The 6,603-nt window shown below is 35.5% G+C and overlaps 1 pseudogene; it reads right to left on the bottom strand.

Annotated features, from left to right (window-relative positions):
* Positions 1 to 935: 935 nt before the first annotated feature.
* Positions 936 to 2,718, bottom strand: LOC105863350 (heterogeneous nuclear ribonucleoprotein A1-like; annotated as a pseudogene).
* Positions 2,719 to 6,603: the final 3,885 nt, after the last annotated feature.

The following is a 6,603-nucleotide window of genomic DNA, read 5'->3' as shown; positions in this document are numbered from 1 at the left end:
ATATATGTAGTGCAAATTATTTCTCCCACTCTGTGACTTGCTTTTTCCCCTTCACAATGGTGTTTTTTGATGAACAGAAGTCCTTAATTTTAATGTAATCCAATTTATCTTTTTTTTTTTATGGTTGGTGCCTTGTTTATGCAATCTTTGCCTATTCCAAGGTCATGACATATGCTTCTAAGTTTTCTCCTAAAAGCTTTATTTTTTTTTTTACCTTTTACATTTAGATCTACAATCCAAGTAGAATTGAATTTTGTGAATCTTGTGAGATAAAAGGTTCAACATTTATTTGTTTTCAAATGGATATCCAATTGACCCAGCACCATTTATTGAAAAAAATAATTGTCATCCTTTCCCTATTGCACTGCAGTGTCAGCTTTGTCAAACATCAGGTGTCATTATGTGTTTAGGTCTGTTTCTGAATTCTAATTTGTTCCATTGGCTTATTGTCTATCCTTGCACCAATAGCAATCTATTGGTTGTTACTAAATATGGTAGTTTAGGTCCTAAAGTTATGTTCTTCAAAATTGCATTGGCTATTCCTAACCTTTTACATGTTGCAAACATTTTGGAATCAGCCTTTTCAAATTATACATATACATACACACACTTTTGAGATAATGCTTGAGGCTCCATTGAAACTATAGATCCAACAGATGAGAACTGACATCTTTATACTATTTAGCTTTCTAATTCATCAACATGGCATATATTTCCATTTGTTTAGGTATTTCTTCATTTATTGCACTAATGTTTTATAGTATTTAGTGTAGAACTTTTAAATATCCTTGGGTTGACCTACTATCTAATGTATTTTATTCTTTTTTAGATGATATCATTGTTAGTATTTTATCTTCTATGTTTTTATGGTTGATTTATAGAAATACAATTGATTTTTGTATATTACCCTTCTGCCGGTGGCCTTGCCAAATTCCTTTTTTTTTTTTTTCAAGAGAATTAAATCGTTTATTGATTACACATGATAATGGTTGATACACAAGCTTCATTCCCATCTATAATTTTTATCTGGTACCATTATTCAATTTAGATATATTGCATAGGATATGCCAACAATCATCTTTATAACCAATAATTCCATGATTTTTCCTTGCATGACCCCTTTTAATGGTGAACTTCAGGTCACAACAGTAACCATCAGTTCAACTACATCAAGGTTTCTGAAGACAATGGCTTCTCCACCCAAGCAGGTTGTAAATGAATTTCAAATAGAACCTGGCATCACCCTGAAGGAATTCTATCTTCACACTTTTGGGGAAGTTTACCAAAATGGCTTCAGAGTAGACTAACTTTACACAGCACATTTAAAAAAAAAAAAAAAGACACATTTATTCAGCGTCATGATCAGACTATTACATTTAGCAATCAACAGCATGGGTGCAAAAAAAAAAAAAATCTACATTAAAACCCTTTGTTGGAATGCTTTACACTTTCCACAGAACAGAAACTAAAATAACCTGTTATACAATTAGTCACAAATACAGTCCTCGAGTTTTTTGCCCATACACATGAGTATTGTCTAAAACATGTCTTCTTTGTAGCAGCTAGGCCCTGCCACCACTGTGCTTGGCTGAGTTCACAAATCTGTTGTAACCTGTAGCTTCCCTGTCACTTCTCTGGCTCTCCTCTCCTGCTAAGCTTTGTTTCCTGGGAATAATTAAAACCTTCTGCCACTGCCATAGCTACTGCTGCTACTGGAACCACCATAGCCACCTTGGTTTCGTGGTTTGGCAAAGTATTGGCCTCCACCACCATAGGGGCCAGAGCTTCTGCCTCCAAAATTTCCTCCCTTCATGGGTCCAAAATTTGAAGACTGATTGTTGTAATTGCCAAAATCATTGTAGCTTCCACCACCTCCAAAATTGCTTCCATCATTACCAAATCCATTGTACCCATCCCCACTGCCACCATATCCACCACCACCACGGCTGCCACCAAAGCCACCTCGACCACTGAAGTTTCCTCCACGGCCAAAGTTGTCATTCCCACCAAAACCACCTCCACGACCACCACCAAAGTTTCCAGAACCACTTCGACCTCTTTGGCTGGATGAAGCACTAGCCATCTCTTGCTTTGACAGGGCTTTCCTTACTTCACAGTTGTGGCCATTCACAGTATGGTATTTCTGAATGACAATCTTATCCACAGAATCATGGTCATCAAAGGTTACAAAAGCAAAGCCCCTCTTCTTGCCACTGCCTCTGTCAGTCATGATTTCAATCACTTCAATTTTCCCATACTGTTCAAAATAGTCTCTTAGGTGATGTTCTTCCGTGTCTTCTTTAATGCCACCAACAAAGATCTTTTTCACAGTTAAGTGGGCACCTGGTCTTTGAGAATCTTCTCTGGAGACAGCTCTCTTTGGTTCCACAACTCTTCCATCCACCTTGTGTGGCCGTCCATTCATTGCTGCATCCACCTCCTCCAGTGGCATACGTGACAAACCCAAAGCCCCTGGAGCGCTTGGTGTTTGGATCTCTCATTACCACACAGTCTGTGAGTGTTCCCCATTGCTCAAAATGGCTCCTCAGACTCTCATCGGTTGTTTCAAAGCTCAATCCTCCGATGAATAGCTTCCGCAGCTGTTCGGGTTCTTTAGGAGACTCTGACTTAGACATGACGGCAGTGGGAAGAGAGACTTCAACGATGCTTCCTCGACAGCGTCCACGGACAGAAAGGAGTAAGCTAACGAACGTATCTCCCAAATTCCTTTTTTGATTCCAGTAGGTTGTTGTATATAGTTTCTTTTGGATTGTATACAGATAACAATGTCAAATTTGGTTAAGGACAGATTTATCTCTTCCTTTCTCTAGACAGGACAGTTAAAGATAGTCACCAATTAAAAATGGGATCTAATTATCCTCTCCTTGCCTTTCTTCCCTTGATCTGAGTGGTTTTTATAACTTGATTGACTAACAGAACATGACAAAGGTGAAGCCGGGCCAGTTTTGTGGATAGACATTATAAGAACTGGCAGCTTTCATCTTGCCCTCTTGGGTCCCTAAAGCACCATATAATGAATAATGTGTTCATATCCTTCCTCCTACTAATTCTACTTTTGCATGTATCTCACATTAAAAAAATAAAAATAGAAAATGTGGACGAGACTTTATGTACAACATTGTTATTGACTATAGTGCAAAACAATATGTAACATAAATGAGTAATAATAAAGAAATGGTTACAAAATTCAAATAAAATAAAATAAAACTTCCTCCATCTTGAGAGTAAACCCAAGTTACATGGTGAAGCCAGGTGAAGATACTTTGGTCAACAGTCTCAGCTGAGCCCAGCTTTTCAGCCATGCTTGCTAAGGTACCAAGCATGTGAGTGGGCCCATCTTGGGTCCTCTGAAGCCGTCTGCCTTCTAGGCAAATACCATGAAGTGTCTTTGGTAGATTCCATGTAGAACAGAAGAACCATCTAGCCAAGCCCTGACTAAATTTCTGATCCACAAAAATTGTGACATATAATAAAATTGCTATTACTTTAAATCATTAGGTTTGAGCATAATTTTCTATGAATCAATAGATTTAACTTAATACAACATTGATTAGAAGTGGCAGTAGTAGCCAGACTATTGTTTTTCCTGAAAACAGGGAGAAAGAATTCAGTATTTTCCAATTAATTATAATGCTGATGTTGGCTTTTTTTTTTGTAGCTAGTAATGCATTTCAGATCGAGAGATTTTCCTTATATCCTTAGTTTGCTAAGAGTTTTCATCATGAATAGGTTTTTAATTTTTTCAGTTGAGATAATAATATGATTTCCATCATTTATTATGTTAATATGGTGAATTACATTGGTATTTGAATGTAATGTTAAATCAGCCTTGCATTCCTGAAATAAACCCATCTTGGTTGTTGTCTATTTATCCTTTTAAAAATTGCAATATTCCTTTTGTTAATATTAGTTTAGGATTTTTGTGTATATGTTTACTAGAGAGATTGGTCTTTAATTTTTATTTTCCAAAAATGCCTTTGTCTGGATTTGATATCCAACTAATGTTAACCTCAAAAGAGTACAGAAGTGTTACTATTTTTGTAATATTTGGATAATTTTGTGTAGTATTGATATTAATGAGTATTGTTTGGTTGTTTTAAAATATTTCCTGGGAAAAACATCTAGATCTCAGCTTACTGTTGGTTAGTATCTTCTTGGTATATACTTTTCTATCTTTTTAATTTTTGTGTCTTTGTATATAAACTGAGTCTCTTATACAAAAGTATATTGTTGAGTTATGTTTTTTTTAAAACCAATCTGACAATCTTGACCTATGTATACTATTTGAAATCATTGTTCATTTGTACGTGTGTGTGTAATGGAATTTTGAATCTTGTTTATTTTTGCGTGAACAGCATTTCAGGATAGTATGCATAAATATACATAATTCTTTGTTATGACTATAGTTAAGTAGGGATAATAATGTTATCAACTCTTATAGGGGTTTTATGAGAAATAAATTTTCACTTAACTTTTTAAAACTTATAATACTTGAAATATAGTTAATACTCAATAAATTAGTAATTGTTATTTGTATTACAGAAATTCATTTTTCCCAAATCTTTGCTATTTCAAATAATCAGCCATGAATCCCTATACTATAGTTTTATGTATTCATACTGTAATTCTGTATGATTCTACAATTCTGTTGTTGAATGTGCATATTTATATTTTTATAAATGATGATAGATTTTCTTCTTTTCTTTTCTTTTCTTTTCTTTTCTTTTCTTTTCTTTTCTTTTCTTTTCTTTTCTTTTCTTTTCTTTTTTTTTTTAGACAAAGTCTCACTTTGTTGCCCAGGCTAGAGCGAGTGCCATGGCGTCAGCCTAGCTCACAGCAACCTCAAACTCCTGGGCTCAAGCAATCCTTCTGCCTCAGCCTCCCAAGTAGCTGGGACTACAGGCATGCGCCACCATATCCGGCTAATTTTTTCTATATATATTAGTTGGCCAATTAATTTCTTTCTATTTATAGTAGAGACAGGGTCTTGCTCTTGCTCAGACTGGTTTCGAAATCCTGACCTTGAGCAATCTGCCTGCCTCGGCCTCCCAGAGTGCTAGGATTAAAGGCGTGAGCCACCACTCCCGGCCTCTTCTTTTTCTTATACATTTCTAAAACTCACCTCTTTCGTGACTTATTCCTAGAATACATTTATTTGACTCTGATTATAGTAACCTCAAAAATTTCTTGGGACTTGTATACAATTGTGATTAGTTTGTTTAATAAAACTGATCTGTCATTCTTACTAACAATAGCTACTATTTATAGAGTACTTACATGTGTCAGGCATCATAAGAAGGTTAAATAATTTGCTTAATATCATATAGTATGTATATGTTGACCAAGAATTGAGTGTGGTTTGGTTTGAATCCAAAATCTGTCCTCTTGAACATTATGCTATGATTCTTCTCAGAGCAAATCTGTCTTCCCATTTAATTCTTGCAACAAACAAAGATTAAAGGCTAAGCGATCTGCCCAAGTCACACAAGAGATGGCCCCTTAGTTTATAATCTAAGATTTAATTGTAGACTTCTTGTCAGAGATGACTATACCTCTGACTTTCTTTCTACTTCCCAAACCACGGACGTGGAAAATACTCAATAAATGCTAACTCCCTAATCCAAGGACTAATTTATCTGACCACACCACTCTGCAAGACTCTGGCTATAGACAGCTTGAATGTTGTCCTTGAGTGAGCCTTAACATTTTTTGCATCTTTTACTTTGTGAACAAAAATGAAGGAGTTTGTGACCATGTTGGTAAATTACATAGAGTGAAAAAATACCACATATTACCTAGGAATAAATGAGTTTATTAAGCAGGAAGGCACATCACATAACCACTGATAGCTGCTGCTTCCTTACATTAGTGAGGGTTTGCCTTCCCCAGAATCATGAAGGCATTGATAGTCCTTCATGTTCACCGTGACTGATAGGGTGAAAGCAAGCTGAGACTATTGCCTCAAGATTCTTACATGGTTTTTCTTTATGGTTTTCTTCACTTTATATCCAGGTTATCATCTCAGTTGGATGTATTATTGGTCTTCAATAACCTGTTTAGTCAGACGTCTGAAGTAACTTAATTTACAACAACAAAAAATCTTCTTCTGTCTCTTTCCCTGGATCAATAGGGTTTTCTCATTCTTATGACATAAACTTACCCACCACCACCAAATGCCATATAACATTTTGAACTATAGCATTTGCCTCTAAATAGTCTTTTAAAAATCAGATCAGAAGGCATTATGCATCTCACGTAGAGCTGAAAAATAACATTTACTAGCTTTACATAGGCTTGGCTATTGCATTATAAATTCCTGCAATCTAGCAGGATGGTTGATAGTGGTATCAAGTCCCACCCATTCTTTATCATCTAGAGAACCCTTCATGTTTCTTGCTTATTTATAATGCTATTTTTAATCATTGTGTCATTCAAATGAGGCAAGTATTGATTGGGTGTCTAAAATACTTTATTATTCTGAAATACTTTTTCTATTTCAGAGCATCCACAAAAGTGACTAAATTTTCTCTTAAGGAGGAATAGAATGAAAATTCAATAGAAGTGTTGATTGACACGTGTGTG

Source organism: Microcebus murinus, chromosome 9 (genome assembly GCF_040939455.1).
Source record: "Microcebus murinus isolate Inina chromosome 9, M.murinus_Inina_mat1.0, whole genome shotgun sequence".
Taxonomy (NCBI): Eukaryota; Metazoa; Chordata; class Mammalia; order Primates; family Cheirogaleidae; genus Microcebus; species Microcebus murinus.
Note: the sequence above shows the minus strand (reverse complement) of the source record. Positions and strands in the feature narration are given on the sequence as shown.